The sequence below is a fragment of the Artemia franciscana genome, chromosome 4 (assembly GCF_032884065.1).
Source record: "Artemia franciscana chromosome 4, ASM3288406v1, whole genome shotgun sequence".
NCBI classification, from domain to species: domain Eukaryota; kingdom Metazoa; phylum Arthropoda; class Branchiopoda; order Anostraca; family Artemiidae; genus Artemia; species Artemia franciscana.
The window spans coordinates 20978030-20990369 of NC_088866.1; the positions used below are offsets into that span (position 1 = coordinate 20978030).

Sequence of the window (12340 nt, forward strand, 5' to 3'; positions counted from 1 at the left end):
ATCACCGTTCCTAAGGGAGGCCGATGTTTCCCCGAGCCGATGTTTCCCCGACAAGTCCCCCCTCCCCAGAATTTCCCCAAAGAATTTTCACCGCCGCGGAAAATCTCCCTTCCCCCGGAAAATTTTCCTTGAAAATTTCTCCTTGGAAAATATCCCCGCGAAAACCCCCATCTCCCCAAGAAATCCCACTGGATAATTCCCCCACATACAAAATTGAGCAGCCATAGATAAATGTACAAAATAGGTACCTAAAAATATCGGTCAGATGTCCCAAGGGGTAACAAAAGGACCAGATATCAAAAAACATTTCTATGGCAGGGGATGGTTGGTCTCCAATCACTTTTTACTTAATTAATTTAAAAAACAAAGTTTTTCCAAGGGAAGTAAAGAGCGAATTTGAAACTTAAAACGAACAAAAATTATTGCTTCACAGCCTATCTAATATATATCAATAAAAGCAGCACAAATAAACCAACTAGTTATATTTCCCTGTGTTTCTAGGATTATAGAAAACTATCGCTTTACTGAAAACACAAAATAATATAAGAGTTTAGGTACAGAAAAAGTAAATCATTTAAGGACACTTACAAGTGTAAAGATAAAGCATTTTAAAGCGCATTTCTTAAAAACTTAAATTGTATATTACTCACTAATGGTATTATAGCTGGTGAGACCAAAATGCTACCTGATGAATCAAGCCAGTATTTCTATATGCTGTTCAATGACAGCGGTTATTATAAAAATATTTAATTTTATATTCATGTTATTTAAGATAGTTATAATTGCATAATGGTAGTTACTGATGTCATAACTGGTGTATGACTATAAGCTTTATAGGTTAGCTTATTGTTTTCAGGCTACCTACTCACTTTTGACTTCCAAGTCAATATTCCTGTTTTTATGCTTGGATTTTGTGTCGTTCGCTTTAAGTTTAAAATTCGCACTTTACTTCCCTCAGAAAAATTTAGTTGTTTTTATTAATTTTTGGTCGTTTTTGATTAAAATTTAATATAGAAAGAACACTGCCATAATCTTTTTATTTACACAAAATAATTTCTGTTCGTTTTAAGTTTTTATGCCGCTCCTTACTTTCAATTGAAAAATTATTTTTTTTATGTAATTTCTAATCATCGGCGATCTAGGGGAGATAAGACACCTCTAGAGAATACTGCAGACAACCCTGGCAGTTACGAAAAGCTTTCAGTTTACAACAAAAAGTTTATTATCCATACTTTATAAAACAATTCATGTTTAGGCACTGAAGACATATATGCAGTTCCAGTTAAAATTACACAGCTGTCTTAGCCGTGGTGGAAATGTCTTCTCATTGTGTATTCCCCCAGACCCCAATTTTCCCATCCCCAAGCTGAAATTTAGTTTCTCCAAGATGTTGTCAAAACTAAGAAAGACCTGCACAATTCAAGCATCCTCTGAAAGAGGTCAGTTTTCTTTAGTAGATCTTTACCTTTTTTATTGCTATATGGCTCGTTTTTCAGTTTTCTCTGTCATTTTAACTTGATTTGGAAAAAAAACGGCTCCAAATTTGCCCCCATCACTACCCCCAAAGGATTTTGACCAAATTTTGCTATTTGTTGGGGTATGGATTTAGTGATCTGGTATGTTGTTGAAAACCATGAACTAGATGACCTCTATTCTCTTTTAAATCAACATGCTGTATAAAATACCTTCACGGGACATTCCTTAAAAAAAATAAGTGCATCACATTTACAAAATCAATGAAATTATCATTTTTCAACTATAATCATATAAGAAGAAAAATCGTTATTGAAAAAAAAACTAAGGGGGAAATAATTTGATATATTGGTGTTTGTACCTTAATTAGGTAACTTATTAAAGGGGCTTAGAGGATGAACATACGGGAGGCATTCTTGCAAACATTATTGCAACGATATCGTTTTATACTTCCAAACTTTTCTACTTAAGAAGTGACACCAAGAGTGTTTTTTAGTGCTATATCACACTTACGAATGGTAGAATTGATAAACATCACGTAGATAGGAGCAAAAGTTTTCAAAGGAATCATTAAAAATAACTCTTCAAAGTTCTGGTAGCCAACTAACCTCAACTTTTCCATTTGAAAATTGGCACCAAAAGTCCCATTTTTAGTGCCATTTGGAACTTGCTGGTGGTGGAATTTGTTTGGAGGACGTAAATATGAGCAATATCTTTTATATGAGCTAGAAAAAATCTATCTACGATATTCTCGTAACCTGCTAATGCCACCCCTTCAGAAATGACACAAAAATGCTATTTTAGTGCCATATGGCACTCGCAGATGGCGAAATTTATAAAAAGTACATAGATGTGAGAAATAGCTTTCGAATGAGCCATTAAGCATCTCTATGACGTTCTGGTAGCCAGCTAGGCCTGCTGAAAAAAAAGAACATAAAAAAAGGGGGAGACAGATCAATGCTACCGATGCAAAAAAGTGATTTTCATTGTTTGTCAAGAAGGGGAACTATGATTTTCCCGTATAAGGATTCAGACATCTTTTCAAAATCACCATAAATTTCTTTTCGCAATAAACTTTTACTTTTAAGAAGAACCGAAATAATAGATGCCATTCCTGAGTCAGTATCAGATGTAATTTTTTTTTACTAGGCTCCTTTTTTCAAAACGTGTTTTGAACTTTTGGTTAAATTTAATTTCCGTTCAAATGAGCCATTAAACATCTCTCTATGATGTTTTGGTCTTTCACTAACCCTGGTGGAAAAAAAAAGAAAAAAAAACTGGACAGGTCAGTGCTACCCATGCAAAATAGTCGTCTTCCTTGTTGTTACAGGAGGGGGACTGTAATTTCCTTATTCAAGGTTATCGGCCATGCTGATTCCAATGGTACAATTTTCAATTTGATCTGACGTCGTTTTCAAGGGGTTTTAGTTTTTTTATAAGCCGCTATAAATTTCTTTTCACAAAAAACTTTTACTTATAAGACAAACTGAAATAATAGTTACCATTCGTGAATCGGTGTCAGATGGCGATTTTTTTCACTTGGTAGTTTTTCTCTAAACGCGTTTCCGAGTGTCTATGACCATGAAGGGGAGGTTGGGGATGAAGAAGGGGAAGCCCTCCTCCTATACGGAATATATTCTGCTCATTTTGGGATTTACTGTTACTCTTTACTCTCATGACAACAGTTTAGATAGATGTTTTGGCATAGAACCCTAGTGTAAAGATTTCAAGCTCCTGTCTAAAAGTATTTGGAATTATATTTTTTTTTGCCAAAAAACAGCCATGGATGTCTGTTGTTTGGTATTCTTTTTTGTTTCCTTTATGGATGATCGTATCAAACCAAGGATCCTAGAAGATCGGGAAATGGGCTTATTCGAAGAAAAGTTAAAAGTTTAAGTGCCCTTTCAAGTGACCAAGCAGAAAGGCAGACAGCTAGACCTTTCTCGTGTTCCTTTTCCCCCAAAACATCAAAACGAAAATATGAGATCGCCATTTTTTTTCATCATCAAGCAGTTCGTGGTAACGAACTGTAGTAAGGAGCGACCCGGCTCAATAGTAACCAAAACTCTAAAAAATTGAATTTTGATGTCAATAGCTACATCAAAAAAATTGTATTTTAATGCTGATTTTAAATATATAAGTTTCATCAAGTTTAGTGTTACCCATCAAAAGTTACGAGCCTGAGAAAATTTGCCTTATTTAAGAAAATAGGGAAAAACACCCCCTAAAAGTCGTAGGGTCTTAGCGAAAATGACACCATCAGATTCAGCGTATCAGAGAACCCTATTGTCGAAGTTTCAAGCTCCTATCTACAAAAATGTGGAATTTTGTATTTTTTGCCAGAAGACAAATCACGGGTGCGTGTTTATTTGTTTTTTTTTTTGTTTTTTTTTCCCAGGGGACATCGTATCGACCAAGTGGTCCTAGAATGTCACAAGAGGGCTCATTCTAACGGAAATGAAAAGTTCTAGTGCCCTTTTTAAGTGACCAAAAAAATTGGAGGGCATCTAGGCCCCCTCCCACGCTCATTTTTTTCCCAAAGTCAACGGATCAAAATTTTGAGATAGCCATTTTGTTCAACATAGTCGAAAACCATAATAACTATGTCTTTGGGGATGACTTACTCCCCCACAATCCCTGGGGGAGGGGCTGCAAGTTACAAACTTTGACCAGTGTTTACATATAGTAATGGTTATTGGGAAGTGTACAGACGTTTTCAGGGGGATTTTATTTTGTTTGGGGGTGAGGCTGAGGAGAGGGGGCTATGTTGGAAGATCTTTCCTTGGGGGAATTTGTCATGGGGGAAGAAAAATTCAATGAAAAGGGCGCAGGATTTTCTAGCATCAAACAGTTCGTGGTAACGAACTGTAGTAAGGAGCGACCCGGCTCAATAGTAACCAAAACTCTAAAAAATGGAATTTTGATACCAATTGCTATATCAAAAGAATCGCATTTTAATGCTGGTTTTAAATATATAAGTTTCATCAAGTTTAGTCTTACCCATCAAAAGTTACGAGCCTGAGAAAATTTGCGTTATTTTAGAAAATAGGGGAAAACACCCCCTAAAAGTCATAGAATCTTAACGAAAATCACATCATCAGATTCAGCGTATCAGAGAACCCTATTGTAGAAGTTTCGAGCTCCTATCTACAAAAATGTGGAATTTTGCATTTTTTGCCAGAAGGCAGATCACGGATGCGTGTTTATTTGTTTTTTTGTTTTTTTTTTTGTTTTTTTTCCCAGGGGTGATCGTATCGACCCAGTTGTCCTAGAATGTTGCAAGAGGGCTCATTCTAACGGAAATGAAAAGTTCTAGTGCCCTTTTTAAGTGACCAAAGAAATTGGAGGGCACCTAGGCCCCCTCCCACGCTAATTATTTTCCCAAAGTCAACGGATCAAAATTCTGAGATAGCCATTTTATTCAGCGTAGTCGAAAAACCTTATAACTATGTCTTTGGGGACGACTTACTCCCCCACAGTCCCCGTGGGAGGGGCAACAAGTTACAAACTTTGACCTGTGCTTACATATAGTAATGGTTATTGGGAAGTATACAGGCGTTTTCAGGAGGATTTTTGTGGTTGGGGGGAGGGGTTGAGAAGAGGGGGATATGCTGGGGGAACTTTCCATCGAGAATTTGTCATGGGAAAAGAAAACTTCTATGAAGGGAGAGCAGGATTTACTAGCATTATTTAAAAAAAAAATTTAAAAATAAATGTGAAAAAGCTTTTTCAGCTGGAAGTAAGGAACAGCAATAAAACTTAAAACAAACAGAAATTATTACCCATATAAGGGGCTCACCTCCTTATGATACCTAGCTCTTTACGCTAAAGTATTTTTAGTAATTTCAACTATTTATTCTACGGCTTTTGTGATTCAGGGGTCATTCTTAATGAATTGGGATAAAATTTAAGCTTTAGTGTAAAGAGCGAGGTACTGACGATGGGGCGAATCCCCTCATATATGTAATAAAAACATGAGAATACAAAAGTTCTTTACGTAAGCTAATTTATAAGTTACGTAAATCTTTTACCAATAAAAAGATTCGTAAAAAATTAAAAGTTCTAGTTGCCTTTTTAATTAACCAAAAAATCGGAGGGCAACTAGGCTTCGCCCCCGCTCTTTTTTTTCTCAAAATCATTCGATCAAAATTATGAGAAAGCCATTTAGCCAAAAAAAAAAAAAAAAAAATGCAAATTTCGTTTTGATTATTCCTCTGCGGAGAGCCAAAATCAAAACATGCATTGATTCAAAAACGTTCAGAAATTAAATAAAAAAAAAACTAATTTTTTTAGCTGAAAGTAAGGAGCGACATTAAAACTTAAAACGAACAGGAATTACTCCGTATATGAAATGGATTGTCCCCTCCGCAATCCCACGCTCTTTACGCTAAAGTTTGACTCTTTGCCACAATTCTACTTTTTAAAACAATTAAAAGCTTTAGCGTAAAGAGCGAGGGATTGCGGAGGGGACAACCCATTTCATATACGGAGTAATTTCTGTTCGTTTTAAGTTTTAATGTCGCTCCTTACTTTCAGCTATAAAAATTAGTTTTTTTTATTTAATAATTGAAAGGTCCAATAAATATAAGCATGTTTTACCTTGTGTCCAAAAATGAAAAAAGCATTCAGGTGAAATGGCGCCCGGGGCAGCTACTCCCCTCCTTAAATGGCTCTGCTCTGATGCATGCTAGAAGCCTATAAATCTGAAGATAGACGACTACAAACACCAAATTAATTGGTACCATAAAATTGTTGAACGTCTGTATTATATACATTTTATCTCTACCATTGACTTAGTAACTTGGATGACGCTTTTTTGGCAAACGCTACCTATTTTGTAGCAAGAATTATATTATCCTGAAAAACGTAGGCAGGGTCAGATAGAAAAAAGACTTGCAAGGTTCTCTAGATACTGGCTGATGAAAATTGATAGACCTACTTACTTTTTTTTGGACTAGACAGCTGGTGAAACTGTGATAAACGTAATAAGCTGATTTTAATCTGGACTATTATTTTCATATTCGTGGCATTTCTAATTTTCGCACCTGTATAGAGCTTAGCCTGCATAAATAAGGCTAAGATTCTCTGGAATATGTCAGGCCCAGGCTATTTTTGCCAAATGTTTCTGGAATAATTGGAAAATATATTCATAATTGTTTTCTTTCATGACTGAACCCTCATTACCTACCCTCCTTATAAAAATCTGTGTATAAGGCCCCAGGTGCTTATAGTATGATCAATGTGTTTCTTAAATATGGTGGCTCTGAGGTTAGGAATAAACTAGGCTACTGAAGATTATGAACATGATTTTTGAAAAAGGGGAAGTACCCAATAATTTTAGGAAAACCTTAATTAAACCACTGTATAAGAAAGGTGACAAGAGTGAGTGTTGTAATTATCAAGGCATTAGTCTGGTCTCTGTAGGTAGCAAATTACTGAGTAATATAATACTTTGTAGACTGAGACATGCTGTAGACAAAGTTTTAAGGGAAGAACAATGCGGTTTTAGAAAAGGTAGAGGATGTGTCAACCATGTTTTCACTCTTAGGTTAATAATTGAGAAGTCCCTTCGTTGTCAAACACCTTTGGTCCTCAGTTTTATTGATTATGAGCAAGCTTTCGATTCTGTTGATAGAACAGTGTTAGCAAAGGTCTTGTCATTATATGGTATACCAGAAAAATACATTAAAGTGATTTGTGCTATGTACAAGAATAATACTGTTGCTGTTAAGGTAGGAAATGAGGTTAGCAACTGGTTTTGTTTTAAATCAGGAGTTAAGCAGGGTTGTGTTCTATCCCCCTTTATATGGATCATTTTGATGGACTTTGTCTTAAGGAGCACAGGAAAGGCAATTGGAGACCATGGAATCAAATGGGGAGGAAGAATGCTCCTGGACTTAGATTATGCTGATGATTTAAGCATATTAGATAAAAGTATGGGTGAAATGAATGAATTTTTAGAAGTTTTATGAGTTCAGAGTGCTAAAATAGGCTTGAAAATTAATGTTAAAAAGACTAAGTCACTAAGGCTAGGAATAAGTGAAGATGAACAGGTGACATTAGGTAATGAAAAGATTGATCAGGTTGGGAGCTTCAGCTACCTTGGTAGTATTATTAGTAAAGATGGTGGGAGCAGTTAAGATGTTAAAAATAGAATAGCTAAGGCCCAGGGTGTTTTTTCACAGTTAAAAAAAGTTTGGAAGAATAGAAAGATAAGTCTAAAAACCAAGATTAGAATATTGGAAGCTACAGTGATGACAGTGGTCAAATATGGCTCTGAAACATGGGCACTCCAAAAAGCAGATGAAAATTTACTAGATGTTTTCCAGAGAAATTGCCTAAAGATTGTTCTGGGTACCTGGCTGACTGACCATATTTCAAACAGTAGGTTGTACAAAAAGTGTGGTTCAATCCTGCTTTCTGGGGCTATAATGAAAGAAAGGTTGAGATGGCTAGGCCACGTTCTATGGATGAAGGATGACAGATTACCAAAGATTGTCCTTTTTGGCCAACTGTCTGGGGCTACACGGAAAGCAGGTCATCCTTGTCTGGGTTGGGAGGATGTCATAAATAAAGATTTAAAGGAAATGGGAACTTCCTGGGAGGGTGTAAAGAGGGAGGCTTTAAATAGATTAGGTTGGAGGAGGAGCGTGCGTAGCTGTGTTGGCCTCAGGCGGCTTGGTGCTGCAGTGAGTTATTAGTAGTAGTAGTAGTAGTAGTATATATATACTCTTTCTGAAATAATGATTTAGTATTATTGCAGGCTACCCAAGAAGATCTAGGACCCTATAGACAGAACCAGGAGGCTAGAATATGCCTAGTATGGTATTATTAGAAAATAGTGGCTCTCTAAAGGATACATTATGGTATTATATCCATAATTAGGGCTATTGAGAAAGAATCAAGAAATCAGAAAACAATTTGGTCCATGTTCCTATTACATGAATAATTGTTTAGGATCATGAAACTATTGTTAATAGATGCAATTTGACTTTTTGAACATCTTTTCTCTCTTGCAAAATTACTGTAAACTCACTGTTATGGTGCTATTATCCATATGTACATAAGGGGGGGGGGTAAAGCATAGCATATATTAAATACAGCAGTGGTTAATTTATGTATTTAATATATGCTATGCTCTACCCCCACCCCCCTGATATGCAAATATATTGCCCAAATTTGTTTCTAAACTATTACTGATTCACAATTTTAAATATCTGATCAACAAAAATGGAAATAATTGCAATTCTATATGTATAAATACAGGATATTTGGGCCAGAATAACTCCATAATGGTGAGTTTGCGGTAGTTTTTCAAGAAAGTAAAGATGTTCCAAAAGTCAAAATGCATCTATTAACAATAGTTTCATGACCCTAAACAATTGTTCAAGTAATAGGAACATTGACCTCCAAATTTAGCATTCATTTGTGTCAGAAATGAACTCTCTCTATGCAAACAATGTTAAATATGATCATTCTGCATATTATAAAGTAAGAATTGTTTTCTTAACATATCCTTATGTGAAGGAGCTTATATAGGCCTATACCTTAAATTTGGATTCAGGATGCAATTCTGACTATAGAGGTAAGTATTTACTTAAGAGGTAAGTTCTGGCATATGAAATTCAGTTAGACAGCAACCAGAGGACAAGGGATGCTGTTGTGTCACAAGGGTTTAGTTTTGTGTCAATCCAAATTCTGACTACTCATGATAATCTTATGATACTAACTTGGCATTCAGCAGAGAGAGACTGAAACCAGAGTTTTGCTTGAATTCCCAATAGGCCTACTTAGTACTTGAGCCAAATACAAAGTTCTATCTGAATAAAACTAATTTGAATAATTTGTTAATATAAACATTGCCCATTCTTACTTTATAATTTGCTAGAAAGTTATAGTTAACACATTTTTAAGGATTCTTACACTACAGGTCTACTTTATCTGCAATACAGGCCTCCTTTATGTACAAATATATAACCCAAATTATGTATCTCCCAAGGATTTTGCCATGTGCCACTCTTGTTTTGTTAAATATGTAGCTTTCAACATTATTTAGCTAGGATGAAAGTAAATGCATTACCTGATGTTTTTTTGTTCTTTCATAATTTAGTTATTGCTTCTAGGGATAGATCAAATTTTGAGCCCTCAAAGGTACTAAACCCTAACCTAATTTTAAGAAGTGCCTGAAATCACCCTAAAACAAAACTGATATCATTTTTGACAGGTTTCTGGCTCTTTTTGAGAATTCAGTAAATATGTCATTCCAATGATTTCACTAGAATGAGAATGAATAGATCACTTGATGCCTCTTTTATGCTCTTTTGTAATTCAGTAATCACCCTTTCTGGAGGAAATTACATTTTGAGCCCTTAATCTTAGAATACTATTGCTTCCTAAAAGTTGCATTACTACTATCTATTTGTAAACTTTACAACTTTAGCTTTGAATGCCTGCAAAAAATCAAGGAGTTGAGGTACCAAATATTATTTTGGTGCTTACCTGTTAGCTAGTGCACACACAAGAATGTGGATCTATAAAATCAGACAATAAGCAGTTTATTAATATTTGTATACACAGACAATTAGCTTCAGTTCAGTGGAAAGCTATGTCTTAACAAATATTTAGTTGGTATTTTGGTTAGGTTAGGTTACATTTTGCATACATCCCTGCTATATCATCCCAATCATCTCAGTTGTTTCAACCCCATGCATGTAGATCCAAATTCTCAAGTGTGTACTGGCTAATAGATAGGTACAATTATTTTTATCAGTGCATTGACTAAATATAAAAGAATACAAAAATGGAAGAATTACTGTAAATTACTGCTTGGAGCAAATGTAAAGATTTTCTATCCTTGTAATGCTCTGTGATGACTTCTATATGTTGTTTCATGAAGTTGTTTGCTATATTTGGGTTGATGAGTCAAGAGCTTCCGGATTGTACTCCTGCTGTAGTCATTCTTTGTCAAGATTTTGCTTGAATGCATTCACCAAATCAGAAGCCACTTTATCTTCTGAGAGTTGATTCCACAAGTTTGTTGCTTACTGGCTGAAGAAATGGCTTATTTATTGGATTGAAGAGTATTTGTTGAAGATTTTTTTTTTGAATGCTGTGTAATCACAAAATGTTCCAGTGGGGACAAGGAGATCAGGAAGAATATTTTTGGAAATATGTTGCATGTCAAATTATGTTGCCATATTTCCTCTAGCATGTAAGAGTAATCAGCATCAAATTATGTAAATGCTCATACATGTATGTATGATTTGAATGATTTGAATATGTATGTATGAAGATATGTCATTTGTTTGGGGCCTTCAATCACTTTGATTGCTCTTTGCTGTACTCTTTCTAGTCTTTCTTTATTTTCTTGGAGTAGGGTGACAGCAGGAACATTCCAACCTCTAGGGGTGGGCATACTAGTGCCTTGTAGAGCTTCTTAAATACTTTTGGGTATCTTCTGGAGATAGTTCTTTTGATCTTTCTGAGAGATTGGAGGGAAGACAACAATACAGATTTTATGTGGGTGCTGAACTTAAGTTGATGATCAACAACAACTCCAAGATCTCTTTCTTCAGAAACTACTGCAGAAAGGGGGTTACCTTGGAGATGGTACTGCTGATATAGATTGTGATTGCCAATGTGGATTAACTGGCATTTATCAGCATTGAAAGAGAGGAGCCATGTTTCAGCCCAAGTTCCAATAATAAGAATGTAAAGATCATTTTGGATAAATTGCAGGTCAGAGGGTGTAGCTACTTTACCAACAAGTTTTGAATCATCAGCATAAAGAGTGAAGAGGTTTGAGAGAAGCTTGGGTACATCATTTATATAGAAGTTGAAGAGACTTGGTCCAAGAATGGTCCATAGGAAATGCTGCTTAAAACAGTTGTAGATGAGGAGAGATGAGAGTAATGAACTCTTGAGGGTAACCTTGAGAGTAGTTAACTCTTACAAGTTGCATTTTTTCTTAAAGAAAACTCTGTATCCACTGGAAAATAACCTCATCAACAGCTGCTGAGATCCTTCAGAGATCCTATATATCCAAAGCCATGTTGAGGGGAAATGAGTATGTTGATAGCTTCAAAGTGCTGAATTACAGCTTTGTTGATAAATCTCTTCACCACCTTTATAAATGCAATAGCAATGTGGATAGGACAGTCATTTTTGGCATGATGGGGCCTTTTTGTGGATTGGTGTGATATAGGATGTTGTCTAATCTGATGGTAGTTCTCCATTTTGTAGGTACACAGGGGAGAACTGAGAACATTTCAGCACTCCTTGAGAAGACTTGGATGCATCTCATTTGCTCATTGCTGATTTTTATCATTCCTCATTTGGGTTTGTAAATACCAAGTTTACCTTACCTTAAATTACCTTAAATCACATTTGCCAGCGAGATAAGGTGGCAGTTTATCAAGGCTAGTTAAGACCATTTCTTCAATAACTGACAATTCTGGTATTGGATCAGGTATTAAATCTGCAGGTGCTGCAGGGACAGTTAGACAAGATCAGATGGTGAAAGCAGAGGTAAACTGGGCACTCAATACACTAGCCTTGTCTACTGAGGATGAGTGGGTTAATCTGTAATGTTTGAGGTCAGAAATGGTTCGGATTCTTAGCAGAAACATGTCTCTAGAAGGATATGGGGTTTGCCTTGATATCTGTGGCAAGCTGATCCTCATGTTCAGATTTCGGTTTCCTAATTGCATTTTAGGCAAGGTTCTAAACCTTTGCATACCTCTGCCAATTTCTCTGTGTTTTCTTGTTTTTGCACCTTTTCTGGGCTCTGGCTTTCCTGATGATTATTCTTTATGTATCCCTTGTGAGGATTGGAATTGGAAAAATATACAGGAGGGTGGATGGGAAG

At 35.8% G+C, this 12340-nt stretch overlaps 1 protein-coding gene across 2 annotated transcripts in view; it reads left to right on the forward strand.

Annotated features, from left to right (window-relative positions):
- LOC136026137 (tryptophan--tRNA ligase, cytoplasmic-like) overlaps positions 1–12340 on the forward strand; it is a 69134-nt gene that overhangs the window by 25871 nt on the left and 30923 nt on the right. Inside the window, exon 1 of one of the 2 annotated variants that reach the window (XM_065702437.1) lies at positions 6339–6455. The exons of the other annotated variant lie outside the window; for it this stretch is intronic. The gene's annotated coding sequence lies outside the window, so the exon portion shown is untranslated. Of the gene's footprint in view, positions 1–6338; positions 6456–12340 lie in introns of those variants that run through there. 2 annotated transcript variants of the gene reach the window in all.